The 16355-nt window shown below is 35.8% G+C and overlaps 1 protein-coding gene across 8 annotated transcripts in view; it reads right to left on the bottom strand.

Moving 5' to 3' along the window:
- Nucleotides 1-16355, bottom strand: part of CADPS2 (calcium dependent secretion activator 2) — a 449325-nt gene that overhangs the window by 245766 nt on the left and 187204 nt on the right. The window lies entirely within an intron of this gene.

Genomic DNA, 16355 nt, shown 5'->3' with positions numbered 1-16355 from the left:
GGTTGTTTTAAGTCAGTGAAGTCTTTTCTGAGAACAAGAGAAACTCTGAAATAGGCTTCTCACCCCATCTTGCAAAACTCTCTTTAAATGATGTTATGTTAATATCTTTGAAGCAGTATTACCAGGGCCTATAGTTTTAATGGGGAAGAATCAAAAGTGCAAAAAACAAACAAAACCCCACTGAAGTTTACATAGGACATTCCTTCTTTAAAACAAAAGAAAACTTAAGGAAAAATACTATCACATCTTCTTGTAATAGAGTTCCTGTACTTAAAAAGTTCTCCAAATTTCATAGGGAAGGAAAAACTACCATGAATCATGGGTCTCATTCAGCAGAAGTTATGTGATCATTGTCAATACTTTAGAAGATTTAAGCATCTACTTCCTTCTAAACAGGAGGCTTAGAAATGATTTTTTAAAGTTAATTAAAAAATAATCAGCTTACAATTAATCTTACTAAATAAGTGATAAACTGTTTTGTAAATAAAACTTAGGAGAGTCACTGTCACAGATATACTAGTAAAACTGCCTTAGTAGAGAAAAAAAATGTCACTTAGGTGTTTTGAGCAGAAATTTCTTAAATCAAATTGACAAACCTTTAGCTAGACTATTTAGGATAAAGAGACTCAAAATCAGAAATGAAAGAGGAGAAATTACATCTGATGCCACAGAAATAAAAAGAATCATGAGACCACTATGAACAATTACATGCCAACAAACTGGATAACCTGAAAGAAACGGACAAATTCCTAGAAACATACAACCTTCCAAGGCTGATTCATGAAGAAACAGAAAATATGATCAAAAACCTCCCAACAAAGAAAAGCCCAGAATCAGATGGATTCACTGGTAAATTATACCACAATTTTAAAGAATTAATGCTGATCACTTCTCAAACTCTTCTCCAAAATTAAAGAGAACACTTTGAAACTCATTTTAAAAAGCTAGCATTATCCAGATATCAAAGCCAGACAAAGACACTACAAGAAACTATAGGTAAGTATCTCTGATGTATGCAGACATGAAAGTCCTCAACAAAATGCCAGCAAAATAAATTTGACAGGACACTAAAAGAATCATACGCCATGATCAAGTGAGATTTATTCCTAGGATGCAATAATGGTGTGACAATGTAAATCAATGCAACATACCATATTAACAGAATGAAGGATAAAAATCACATGATCATTGCAACAAAGGCAGAAAAAGCATTTGAAAAAATTCAATGTCCTTTTATGATAAAAGATGCCAACAAACTAAGGATAAAAGGAATTTAACTCAATATAATAAAGACCACATATGACAAGCCCATAACCAACATCATACTCGACTATGAAAAACAGAGATATTTCCCCTAAATCAGGAACGAGGCAAGGCTGCCCATTTTTTCCACTTTAATTCTGCCTAGTAATTAAAACCCTAGCCAGAGCAATTAGGGATAATTAAGGGGATTTTAAAAGCACACAAATTGAAAAGGAAGAAGTAAAATTATCCAGATGACATTACCTTGTATGTAAAAAACATAAAGAATTCACAAAACACTATTGAAACTAATAAATTCAATGAATCTATAGAATACAAAATCAACATATACAAAAACTAGTTGCATTTCTATACACAAACAATGAACTATCCAAAGAAGAAATTAAGAAGACAATCCCACTTACAATAGGGTCAAAAAGAACAAAACATTTAGGAATAAACTTCACCAAGGATGTGAAAGATTTATAGAATGAAAACTATATAAAACTGGTAAAAAAAATTTAAAGCAGCACAAACAAATGGAAAGATACCCCATATTTATGGTTCAAAATATTTAGTATTGTTAAAAAGTTCATAATACCCAAAGCAATCTACAAATACAATGTAATCCTTATCAAAATTCCAGGGGCATTTTTTGAACAGAAACAGGAAAAAACAAATCCTAAAATTCAAATAGAACCACAAACGACCTTGAATAGCCAAAGCAATCCTGAGGAAAAAAAAAAAAACCTGGAGGCATCACACGTCTTAATTTCAAAACACATTACAAAGCTACAGTCATTAAAACAGTATGGTTCTGGCATAAAAACAATAGAACCAATGGACCAGAATGGAGATCAAAGGAACCAATAGAAAAAATGGAACAGAATCGAGAGCCCAGAAATAAACCCAGACAAATATGACTAATTGATCTTCCTTTCTCCAAGGAATATATACAAATGGCCAACAAGTATTAAAATTTTGCTCCACATCAGTAATCATCAGGGAACTCTAAATCAAAACCACACTGAGATATCACCTGACACCTCTTAGGATGGTTATCTAAAAAACCAAAAGATACCAAGTGCTGGCAAGGATGTGGAGAAACTGAAACCCTTAAACACTGCTGGTGGAAATAAGAAATAGTGCATTTGTTATGGAAAATTGTATGGAGGGTTCTCAAAAAATTAAAAGTAGAGTTCCTATATGATCCAACACAATCTCACTTCTGGGCATATTTCTAAAAGAACTGTAATCAGGATTTCAAAGAGATATTATACTACCAAGTTCACTGCAGCATAATTCACAATAGTTAAGATATGGAACAACCTAAATGTATATCAATGGATGAATGGATAAAGATGATACATTTTATCATATCATCTTGGAATGGAATATTATTCCACCTCAAAAAAGAATGAAATCCTGCCATATGTGAAAACAAGGATGAAGCTTGAAGACATTATATTAAGTAAAATTAGCTAATCACAGAATGACAAATAGTGCATGATTCCACTTATATGAGATATGTACCATAGTCAAACTCATAGAAAAAGGGAGTAGAATGGTGTTGCCTGAAACTGGAAGAAAGGGGAAATGGAGTTTCTGTTCAACAGGTATACATTTTATAGTATAAATTCTACAGATCTGCTGTATTTTACTTGTAGTCAACAGTATTGTAACTGTGTGCTCAAAAATTTATTAAGAGCATAGACCTCATGTCTTTTATATGTGTATTCTTAAAATAAAAAAATAAATTTTACTTGCAAAGAATGTCAGTCTTGTTCTCATTATAACTACTGCAATTATATTTCATAGTCACCTAACTTAAAAAATTCTCTGTGTAATAATGTATATATATATATAAACATATACATTATGCATATTACCTCAAAATGAGTTTTTCTATGAAGGTTTATATAACCAGCCATTAGAATAAATATAAAAAATTAAATACACTATATTTACATATTTATATTAGTTTATGTATTATACTATATACTATGTTTGAGTAAAAAGTGCTAATAAAGAAGAGTGTGCACTGAGATCAACCTGGGTACAAAACTTGCACCAAGTTGAACTGGTCTTGGAACATTATCCAGATTTCTTGGGCAGAGAAAGGCTAAAGGGAAGAATTCTGCTCTCAGGTACAGATGCACGACAGTGTGGCATTTTTGACTCTGGCTCTGTGTGCATCTCTCAGTCATCAAGGCCATTTGAAGATTCTGATTTGCAGCAACAGCCTTCTGTATTTCCTTCTTACCAGTGAGGGCTTGCAAAGGGTCCCAGGATATTTTTACACTGCTTCAGATTTCTCTGTATCTGAAACAATCCCAGTAATATCAATTGCATTGAATTCAGGATTACTCTCTCTTTCACTGATCTGCATGTCAGTTGTAGTGGGAGCCCCCAGTTGCATTGCTATTCCACAGCTCCAGTACAGGTCACAGTTGAGTGCCCCGCACATAATGTATTAACACGGTGCCAACATGGAAGACACGGCTGTAAATTTACCGTCAGCAATGGCGGGACACTCTGCAGCACAGAGCTCATGATGCTTTGACAGCTGCATTTTACCAGAGCAGATATAAATCTCCAGTGACATCAACCAAGAAACAAAACCAATGTTGATAGCAAATATATGACAACCATAGACTGTTGTCCCTTCATAACTGACATTAGGGCATTATTCATGATGAAAACTATCTCCTTCTGATTGAAACTAACTCCCAAATCTTAAAAAAAAAAATGGTTATGGGGTTCTTACCAAATAAATACTACATGACAATAAAAACACCAAAGCCAAAAATCTCAGAAAGGACTCAGGAGACAAAAGAACATTTAGCTTCATAAAATAATGTTCTTTCAGGTTGTCAAGAGCATTGAATCCTTCATCAGCTATGAGCCCCCTTCCTGAAAATTCTCTACTTTAAAACAGGGTGCTAAGAGAAAAGTTTAAAGGTAGAAAAATGAACCTAAGAGTAAGGAAACTGAAAACAAGCACAACACACAAAGCAAAGGCTAAAAGAAAAAAGTACATGGTGAGGTAAAAGCAGAAGAATACAGTCAAGTGTTCCTATATATGTTATGTCAATTAATTCACAACATAATCCTTGATACAGGCACTACTGTCCCCATTTCACCAGCGAGGAAACACACTCAAAGAGATCCAAGTAACCAGCTTATGGTAACATGACTAATCTGTGACAAGATTTATGCTCTGGTCTGTCTCATTCTTTCCCTAAGGCCGTGTTGTCCTCATATGCACCCACTATCATCACCCTAAAATTAATATTTTTTAAAATCTTGAAATTTGAGTTTTTAAAATTTCCTACCACCTTGGCAACTTATTTCATTTCCAATGTATTTCTTTCTATGTTTAAATTTTATAAACTCTGGTCAGTCATTTCTGAAAATATGAACTTAATTACCATCTCATGGAAAATGCTGTTCAATTAGGTTTTTTTAAATGTCTTTCCTACTTATCAATATTATCATTCTTCTCATTCATTGATTGTTTTGAGGATCTTGCCAAATCCTTTACGTGTACTACTCTCACTCCACAGCGATGCTCTAAGTAGTGATTACTATGCATGTATCTCAAGAGAACACTGGTCCTTCATTGTCCCTTAGGCACTGAATTGGCCTGGGTGGAGATGAGCACCACTAGCAGTGGAGGTGGGTCCCAGGGATATCCCTGACTGCTGGTCAGTATTCTAGATACAAGGATAGGAGCAGTTAAGAATAAAGGCTTTTCTTCTGGTTGTATGCACTAAGAGGGCTGCATCTGAAGCATGTGAACAGTAATGTCTTCTGACCGCAGGACTTCGTCTGGCTCCAAAACATGGCATGTCCTAGAAAAACAGTCTTCAAACTTTTTCTCATGCACTTCCTAAAATAATTCTGAAAAATTATGTACCCTCTTCACACATTTTTAAATTGACATCTAGAAATTTTAAATATAAATTTAAAGAGTTGCAAAGGGTATAATTTCTGGTGTGCTGGAAACATTGACATTTAACATAGAACATAGTGATATCATTCTTAAGTAGATACAAGGGAATTTATTACAGCAAAATGATTCCACTATCATCCATTTAAAAAAAAAACAACACCTGTACAACTCCTCTTTTACAGAAATCTGACATTATTCTTTTTGGCCTTGAATTTTTACTTTGATTCTATTTATTCTTCATAAATGTAGAATTTTATCCTACTATATTTTAATGCTTGACCATGTTCTATTGATGATCCCATAATTATCTGTACCAAAAAATATATATATATATAAATTTTAATTTTCTCCGATCACAAGGTTCAATATATGTACAGAAAGAGAGAGAGAAAGAGAGAGATTGTGTTTGTATTTCCTTCTAGAATATACCTTAACATTATAAAAGACATATATGACAAGCCCACAGTTATACTCAGCAGCAAAAAACTGAAAGCTTTTCTTCTAAGATCAGGAACAAGACAAGGGTGCCCATCCTTATCATATTCATTTAACATAATACTGGAAGCCCTAGCCAGAACAACTAGGCACCTAAATCAGAAAGGAAAAAGTAAAATTGTGTATTTGCACATGACATGATCTCATCAATAGATGGTGCTCAGAAAACTGGATACCCATTTGCAGATAGCATATCTTACACCATACACAAAAATCAACTAAAAATGGGTTAAAGACTTAAACACAAGACCTAAAATCATGAAACTGCTAGAAGAAAACATACGGGAAAATCTCCTTGACATTTGTCTAGGCAATGATTTTTTGGATATGACACTAAAAGCATAAACTACAGAAGCAAAAATAGCCAAGCAAGACTACATCAAACTAAAAAGTTTCTGCACAGCAAAGGAAACAACAGAGTGAAAAGGTGACCTACAGAATGTGAAAAAATACTTGCAAATTGTATCTCTGATAATAAGTTCATATCCAAAATATATAAGGAACTCCTACAACTCAAAAGCAAACACACAAACAAACAAACAAAACAAAAACAAAAAACCAATTAGAAAATAGACAAAGGACATAAAATAGACTTTTCTCCAAAGAAGATATACAAATGGCTAACAGATACATGAAAAGATTTTCAACATCAGTAGTCATCAGGGAAATGCAAATCAAAACCACAATCAGACATCACCTCACACATATTACGATGGCTGTTATCTAAATAACAAAAGATAACAAGTGCTGGTAAGGATGTAGAAAAGCTGGAACTGTTGTAACACTGTAGGGGGAATATAAAATGGTGCAGTTGCTATGGAAAATAGTACTGAGGTTTATCAAAAAATTAAAAGTAGATCTACCTAATGACCCAGTAATCCCAGTTCTGGGCATATACTCAAAAGGAAATAAAATTTCTATCTTTAAGAGATTTATGTACACTTATGTTCACTGCAGTATTACTCACAGGAGCCAAGATAGGGAAACAACTTAAGTATCCATCTGTAGAAAGAAAACATATGCATACAATAAAATATTATGCAACCTTACAAAAGAAGGAAGTCCTGTCATTTGCAACAGCTTGGATGTACTTAGAAGACATTCTGTTAAGTGAAATAAGCCGGACACATAGAGGTAAATATTGCATGATCTCACTTACGCGTGGAATCTACAAAAAGGCAAATTCATAATAACAAAGTAGAATGGTCATTACCAGAGCCTGGGGGGGGGGGGGGGGAGGAAAAGGAAAGATATTGATCAAAGGGTACAAACTTTCAGTGATAAAATGCTTAATTTCTGGGGACCAAAAGTACAGCATGGTGACTGTACTTAATAATAATACTGTGTGTACTTGAAATTTGCTAAAAGGAGATCAAGTGTTCTTACCACACACACAAAAAGGGAGCTGATGGATGTGTAAATTAGTCTGACTGTGGTAATCATTTCACAATGTATATGCATATCAAACATGTTGTGCACCTCAAATGTATATAGTTTTTATTTGTCAAAAATCAAAAACAAAATAAAATCCTTCTGAATTTAGTTTTATTACGATTATTAGTAGCATTCAAATGATCCAAAATAAATATGACAACTGAATATTAATAAGTAAAAGTTACAAAAAGTAAAACAATTTATTAGATATGCATCTCTTAGTGAAATGGACAGTGCTCTTTTTCCAATCAGTTCATGTATCCGTGGGTGACTAAAGCTTAATTCTACACAAGACAGTTCAGCATCAATTTTAATCCAGGTTTTCATTCTTTCTGTTGCCAACTCCAAGAAAATAACTAGATGGGACATTATTAGAGCAATGTCTATGCATTTGTTTATTTCCCTCCTATCTGAATGTCCTCAAACAATCCAGTGATTGATAAGCAAAAATTATTTTCAATCATTCAGCAGCTGAAAATTTGAATAAATCCTTCATCAACTTTGTTGAAAGCAGAGAAGGAAAAGACATCTAATTTACAGGAGGATTTATTACATCATTGGTCAATTGCTTTCTCAAAACTAATGTGAAAATTATAAATTATTCTTTTGAATGGTGACGTGGAGGTTGTTCCACTCTAGAACAAACACCCTGGTAAGGCTCAAGTTGGGTAAGAGGTGTACCCTTCTTTTGTAATGTCAAAGAAGGGAGACTGCTAAACTTGCATGTAACAGGCTCTTCTCCAGAAAGAAGGGCTTTGGGGAGGGGTATTTATGAACTAGAGGAGGCATGTTTCGATTCTATTAAAACTATAGTTGTGCCTGTGTTTCCATTGGGAAGTCATGTTCTTTATCCAGGCAGTTCCCCATCTCAGGGTACTGAGGGTAGCAAGAATCTGGAAGCAGTCCTGAATTTCAGCCTCAAATTAGCACACAGAAACAAAAGAACTGGCCCTCTAAAGTGAATATGTTTTCCAAGGAATTTCTAGGAAAATGGGAGCCTGGGATTTGAGAATGAGGACCAGACAGCCTGTTAACCTGAGAGGTGCTGGCTCAAGTGTCATACCCTGACACCTACTGGGAGACTGTATTTTTTATTTTTTAATACTCTAAGTAGAGAAAACTTTTAAGTTAGATTACAGAACACCAGTGAGCCATATTACTTATGGCTGGTGCTAGACTTTAACCAGGACGTATAATGTACAGCCTTTGTTTTCAAGGAGCTTCCAATTTATTTTGGGTCATCTGCTAAGAAAATTAAATTCAGGCAGGTAGAGGACATGTGGGTGATATTGTTAAACCAGTAGCTCAGAGGATGCAAAAGGAGGGCAGCCACAGGACACGTCTCTCTAGGAGGGAACAGTGGGATGCCAGACGTCCCTGGGTGGCCAAGGAACTGCACCAGAGAAACATTAAACGTGGACATCTCCTACAACAGAAGTCATTTGCTAACCAAGAAAGGACTACAAAGAGCACCGACATCCACAGACATTTTGCCCCTCGCACCTCTTGCCCCATCCCATCCTCCATGCTACCCAAATCGGGTAGGAAGAGTTTATAAGCAGGCAAAAGAAGAAGCACGTGAAGAACAGACAACAGGTAGACCAACCTACCCTTCCCTGGGACAGGTTTCTAGGCAAGCTGGAAGGAAGAAAAGGAAAACTTAACCCTTTTGAAATAGGTAGGTTTTGATTTAAATTGGTCTGAAATTTTTAATAACTGAACACATTCTTTAACACCTGGAAGTGGGCAGCAAAGCTATGGTTTCCACCACGACCTCTTTCGAGGGCATGGTGGGGTGGTCCTGGAGCTCATCTCAGAGTGGAGCTGGGACAGAAGCTAAGTTGTTTGCTACTTACACTCTGCCAACTTTATCCCATTCCATAAAAAGGTTACATAAATCAAATAATGATGAGAACAACTTTAAAAGCTTGCTCTGAAAAAAAAAAGCCCTGGATTATTAGGGGAAGTTATTTGTAAGCTGTAAAGCCATCACAGAAATGTTGATAATCACAGTTATACACACTTCCCCCGAGCTCCCTCACTGGTTTTCCAGGAGTGCTCTTCAGCAAGCATTTGGCATCTTAATCCATCATATTTTCCCTCTAATTCAGAAGCCTCTAACTATGAGGATCCACACATTAGCTTCCTTTACTTGCAAATAAATTTTCAATGAGTGTAATTTCCAGATTTGGCCAATGTTTGTCTTATTAGGCCTCATTTTCTTCTGCACTAGTAGTATGAATTTTAGAGAAATGTTATTTCTGGTGAATTTATTTATATAAGAGGAAGGAACGTCATGTTTTTAAAAGATGGAAATGAGAAAAGATAAAACTTCTGTGCAGTTTGAGTGTTTTCCTTTCGATTCATTAAAAACAGGTACACTTTTGGATAGATCATTTTAAAATGTAGTACATTCTGTCTCTCATCGGCCACATAGTAGCCAGCTAACGAATTATACTTCAAAACCAATTCTGGCATTACTAAATTAAAATGAAAACTAGTATGTTTTTAAAAAGCAGCATTTGCTTTCTCTTGGCTTATTTGAACTCTGTATTTAATCTCTCTCAAACATTTGTCCCAGGAGCTTGTCATTCTGATAAGCTCTCCATTTGTAGTGGCAGTATTCTTTCCATAGTTTGACAGATTATTACAATTCCAGTTCAAAATTTAAAGTTTCCAGAAACAGGTACTGAAGCCTGTATTTCCCATCATTTTCATGAGGCAGAAGAATATTCTGTCCCAACCACCATAAATATATTTCTCTAATGATGCAACTCATCGGTTTTTCTTATTGCTTCTTGCTTTCCTATGTTATTACTTTGAAGAGGGTGGGGAACGGAGACCAATTAACTTTCAAATATCTTTAATAAAACAGCACTATAGTTGAAAGAGATACAGAGGGTATAGCAAAAAAAAAAAAGTGTTGCTTTCTGGAGCATTTTTTGTGTCTGGTAAGAACATTTCACATGAGATCTGCCCTCTTAAAGAATTTTTAAGTGTATGATACATTATTGTCAACTACAGGCACAACGTATACAGGTCTCTAGAATTTACTCACCTTGCATAATTGAAACTTTATACCCTTTGAATAGCAATTTCCCATTCCCTTCTACCCCAATTCCCAATTTGTTTTTAACAACCAGTTTCATTGCTTTGGTTTCCTCAGATCCCAGAGCTCTCTTGGCCCTCCACAGGAGAGTACCAGCTCTTATATTTTTAGGCTCTGAAAGGATGGTCATCATCGGTAGGGAGAGTGCTTTAAGATCACTACGTATCGGGAGGCTGGTGACCACTGCACTGCTGTGACAAGTCACCCCGCCCCTTTCAGCAGCAGCTTGACCTCTCTCTTACTAGCCCTTCACTGTCAGGTGGTATCACTAAGGGGATGGGCTAAAACTGAGATAACAAAATGTCTGGAAATGGTAAAAGGCTATAAGAAGGCTGTAACAGAAGCAACAATGCTTCTGTTCCACATTCATAGAGAATAAAGCTCTTCCTGATCGACTGAGCGACTGCAAAACAGTAACTTAAAAAAAGAAATAGAGTTTTCTTTGTAACTGAAAATACCTTTTATCTACATTCCCTTCCCTATGTCAAAAGTAAAAATTAAAAACAAAACTTTAACAGGTGACCTCACTACCACTCTTCATAAATCAAACTTGTCTATAAACACTGCTTTTACTAGACCTCAGGTTTCATACTCTAAGTTATGTACCAACCTCACACGCTGTTTTCCACCTAATTGCTGACAGGAGAGCTGAACTACAGGAACGAAATAGGCAATGGCCAGAAATCTTGATTACATTTATTGGAAATACGGACTAAATAAGGCACTTTAATTAGTATCAGACAAAAGGATGCACTAATCTCCAACAAAGCACAAACTGTTGAAGCAATGAAATTTAGAAAACGTGTCTGAGGCATGATTCACTATAATGATGGGCAAGATGAATCTCTTTCCTGTTGTGCAAGATAAAGGTAACCACACTGCTAAAAAAGCTGCAGTTGGTCAGCATTCAGGAAATAACGTTTTTAAGGAAATAAGCCCCTGGGGTACAGTGATAAATACAAATGTTTTAATTCATTTTAAAAGTTAACTTGCTCTTCATGAGGAAACACAGGTAAGAGATTTTAGTCAAATTTCCTTGTGGTAAGAGTAACAAAAAGAGTATTGGAGGCTTACTGTAATATTTTCTAACTCCCCAGTATTTTCATTCATTTAAATTGTCCACATGTATGTTCCCTCTTATAGAATCTCTTCATGAGTATATTCTGAGTATATCAGAAACTAAATGAGAAGTGTCCAGTGAAAAGTTTTACTATTTGTGGGAAAAGGTAGTGTTGACATAACTATTTACATAAAAATTCATACATTTGATTGAATATTTAAGTATCAGTTAAAGACTTTCTAGAGATGATGCTAAGTGAAAAAAAGCCAGATACAAAAGCCTACATATTGCATGATTTCATTTACATGAAATGCCCAGGGGAAAAAAAATAAAATTATAGAACGAGAAAGCATAGGAGTGGTTTCCTAGAACTGAGTAAGAGCAGGAAAAGACTGCAAATGAGCCTGAGGGAACTTTTTGAGAGACTATGTTCTGAAACTGAATTTTGATGATAGTGGCACAAGGGGATAAATTGACTAAAAATCACCTAAATTTCAATAAAAGAATTTTATACTATACTAATTCTACCCCAAGAAACTTTAAAAAAAGGTTCTATACAAACAACATGGCATTGAGATTCTTAGGGCATGTGCACTCCCTCGGGAACTCACGGAGCACAAGAGGAAGGTAATGTTTGTAATTCTCCTAGGATCAGTATTTTGACACCCTAATCCCCAGTGTGATGGTATTTGGAGGGGGGCCTCCAGGAGGTAACTGGGCTTGGATGAGGCCATGGGGGCGGAGCCCCATGATGGGATTGGTATCTTTATAAGGGATGAAGAGAAATGAGATCTGTCGCTTCACTATGTGAGGACACAGCAAGCAGGCTGCCACCTGTGAAGCAGGAAGAGGGCTCTCACCAGGAACTCGACCTGGCAGGGCCGTCATGGCTGATTAGGTAATCAGAATTAGTAATCAGAAAATACCAACAAGGAAAAGTCCAGCCCCAGATGCTTTCCCTGGTAATTCTACCAAACACAGAAAGAATAATTAATGCCAATTCTTCATACCCTTCTAAAAAGTAGAAGACTTCTATGAAGCCAATATAAAATCAGACAGAGAGGCCACAGAAAGGACATTACAGATCAATATCTATTATGAATACAGATTTTAAAAATCCTCAACAAAACACTAGAGAACTCAATCCCGTAACAAAAAGAATGACACACCACGACCAAGTGGCATTTATGCCAGGAATGCAAAATTGGTTTACCACCCCCAAGTCAAATAATATAATATACCATATTGACAGAACAGAAGCAAATATATGATCATTTCAGTAGATGCAGAGAAAGCATTTGACAAGATTCAACACCCTTTCATGGAAAAAAAAAAACCCACTCAAACTAGGAATAGAAAGGAAATTTCTCAAACTGGTAAGGGGCATCTATGAAAAGGGCACAGCTAACATCATGTTTAATGATGAAAGATAGTGCTTTTCCTTCCTATATTTTCAGAAATATATGGATGTCTACTCCTGCCACTGCTATTTAACATTGTGCTAGAGGAGCTACTAAGGGCAATTAGGAAGAAAGAAAAGAAAGAAAAGAAAGGAAAGAAAGGAAAGAAAGGAAAGAAAGGAAAGAAAGGAAGAAAGGAAGAAAGGAAGAAAGGAAGAAAGAAAGAAAGAAAGAAAGAAAGAAAGAAAGAAAGAAAGAAAGAAAGAAAGAAAAGAAAGGAAGGAAGGAAGGAAGGAAGGAAGGAAGGAAGGAAGGAAGGAAGAAAGAAAGAAAGAAAAAGAAAGAAAGAAAGGAAGGAAGAAAGAAAAGAAAGAAAAGAAAGAAAGAAAGAAAGGAAGGAAGAAAGAAAGAAAGAAAGAAAGGAAGGAAGGAAGAAAGGAAGAAAGAAAAGAAAGAAAGAAAAGAAAGAAAGAAAGAAAAGAAAGAAAGAAAGAAAGAAAGAAAGAAAGAAAGAAAGAAAGAAAGAAAGAAAGAAAGAAAGAAAGAAAAGAAAGGAAGAAAGGAAGGAAGGAAGGAAGGAAGGAAGGAAGGAAGGAAGGAAGGAAGGAAGAAGAAAGAAAGAAAGAAAGAAAGAAAGAAAGAAAGAAAGAAAGAAAGAAAGAAAGAAAGAAAGAAAGGAAGGAAGGAAGGAAGAAAGAAAAAGAAAAGAAAGAAAAGAAAGAAAGAAAGAAAGAAAGAAAGAAAGAAAGGAAGGAAGAAAGGAAGGAAGGAAGAAAGGAAGGAAGGAAGAAAGGAAGGAAGGAAGGAAGAAAGAAAAGAAAGAAAGAAAAGAAAGAAAGAAAAGAAAGAAAGAAAAAAAAGAAAGAAAGAGCATTCAGATTGGACAATAAGAAGTAAAATGATCACTATTTGCAGATGACATGATGTTACATATAGAAAAGTCTAAGAAATCCAATAAAAAAAAACTATTAGAATAAACAAGTTCAGCAAGGGTGCAGTACATAGGATTAATATACAAAAATCAACTGTATTCTATACACTTGCAATGAACAATCCAAAGAATAATTTAAAAGAACCATTCTATTTACAAAAGATCAAAAAGAATAAAAATATGATAAATAAATTTAACCAAAGGACAAAACTACTTTGAAAACCACAAAACATCATTGAAAGAAATTAAAAGATCTAGTTACATGGAAAGATATCTTATGTTCCTGGGTAGGAAGACTTAATATTATTAAGATGGTAAAACTCTTCAAACTGACCCCACATTCAATACAATCCCTATTAGAATCTTAGGTAGTGATATTTGCAACATCTTTGCAGAAATTGACAAACTGATTCTAAAATTCACATGGAAAAGAATAGCCAAAATGATCTTGGAAGACTCACACTCCTGATTTTAAAATTTAATACAAAGCAATGGTAATCAAGATAATGTGGTACTGTGATAAGGATACACATATAAATAAATCAAGGGAATTAATCTGAGAGTCTGTAAATAAACCCAAGTATCTATGGTCAAATGATTTTCAAACGGGTACCAAGAACATTTAATGGACAAGTAATACTTTCTTCAAAAAACGGTGTTGGGATGACTGGACTGTCACACACAAGAGAAGGAAGTTGTACCCTACATCACACCATGTACAAAAACTAACTTAAAATGGATCAACGACCTAAATGTAAGAGCTGAAACGATAAAAGTCTTGGGAGAAATCACAGAAATAAGTCTTTGTGACCTTGGATTTGGCATTGGATTCTTAGATATGACACCAAAAGCACAAGCAACAAAGAAAAACTAGGTAAATTGGACTTAAAGCTGTAAAACTTTTGTTTCAAAAGCCATTATAAATAAGATGACAATGCACAGAATGGAAGAAAACATTTGCAAATCATATATCCAGTAAGGGTCTAGTAAGTGGAATATACAAATAGGTCTTTCAACTTAACAACCAAAAGGCAACAGATTGAATGAAAAATGGACAAAAATTTTGAATAGACATTTCTTTCTCTAAAGTAGATATACAAATGGACATTATAGCATATGAAAAGATGCTCAACATTACTAGCCATTACAGAAGTGCAAATCAAAAGCCACAAGAAACCACTTCACTCTACTAGGATAACTGCATATATTTTTTCAAGTCATATAATAAGCACTGGTGAGAACAGAAGAAATTAGAACTCTCACACGTTGTTGGTGGGAAAGTAAAATGGTGAAGTCACTGTGAAAAAGCATTTTCTGGATCCTCAGAAAATGAAACATAGAATTATCACATCATTTAGCAACTCTACTCCTACCCATATACCCCCCAAAATTGAAAATAGCTACATTTGAGGGTACTTGTACACCAGCTTTAACTCCTGCATTATGCACAGTAGTCAAAGAGTGGAAACAACCCAAGTGCTGTCAGCCTAGGTGAATAAACAAAATGCAGTATATCTATATGATGGAATATCATTCCACCCTAAAAAGGAATGAAACCCTGATACATGCCCCAAGATGGATGAACCCTGAACACACATGATGAGTGAAAGAAGCCAGACACAAAACACCACATAGTATATGTTTCCATTTATATGATAACGTCCAGAACAGGCAAACCCATAGAGACAGAAAGTCAATTAATATTTGCTTAGGGCTGGGGTGATTTGAGGTTGACAAGTAAAAGGTACAGAGTTTCTTTCTGAGGTGATGAATATGTTCTAAAATTGACTATGGCTGTGAAACTCTGTGAACATATCGGCACAGCTGATCTTTACCACACACACCAAACGTCTCCCTTGACTCCACACATCCTGCCAGAAATGGCCCCAATTTCCTTCTCTCTCTCACCGCCTCCTCTTGAGAGGCTCTAACCTCTTACAAGAGCTATTTATCCTCATTATTGTCACTTCCTTGTCATACTTTAAATCAGTTCTATTTGGCTGCAGTTGTGAATACCACGCCCTTAAATATATACTGTGACTAAGACATCAAAGTCAGCGTGGGCAGCTGAATTAGTAAATTCTGACTGAGGACCTACCAGGGTCTAGGATACAAAAACAAATAAGAAAAGGACTCTGTCCTTTTCTCAAGGCGAACCACGATACAAAATGAACAGAGAGAAACCCATTCACCTAAAACCTATAAAGAGGTGAGCCAGGAAATATCTGCTCAGCACCGATGGTTATCTAAAGGGAAGGGTTGTTCTCAGCAAGTGAAGTTTAAGTTTCTCAACACTAAGGACCCAGCTATAAAAAGATAAAAGGGAAGGTGGCTGTAGGCAGAGGGAAATGCACCTGCAATGATAAGAGTAGGCAGATATGTCTGAAGAACTGCACCATGTCCAGGTGGTGGAACAGTAACCAGCCAGGGGCATGGAGGGGCAAGGGGCAGTCTCAGAGGTAATGAGAGGCTGGGCAGGGACAGACCTGCAGGACTTTGCAAGGTGGGTGAGAAGTTTCAACTTACTTCTTCTCAATCCCATAATACTCTGTGCGTATCTGTCCTGTTACACTTAATCCTCTGTATCCCCTCTTGGACTGCGCCTGCCCTAAAGCAGATGGAAGTGTCTTGTTCCTCTCTGTCTGGTGCCTAGCCAGTGCCCAGCCAGCATCTCACCGGAAGCCGAAGTTTCCTGAATCAACAGGCCACATATTGATACCCTGATAAGG

The sequence above is a fragment of the Camelus dromedarius genome, chromosome 7, assembly GCF_036321535.1.
Source record: "Camelus dromedarius isolate mCamDro1 chromosome 7, mCamDro1.pat, whole genome shotgun sequence".
Taxonomy (NCBI): Eukaryota; Metazoa; Chordata; class Mammalia; order Artiodactyla; family Camelidae; genus Camelus; species Camelus dromedarius.
This window is presented reverse-complemented; position numbering and strand designations above follow the sequence as displayed.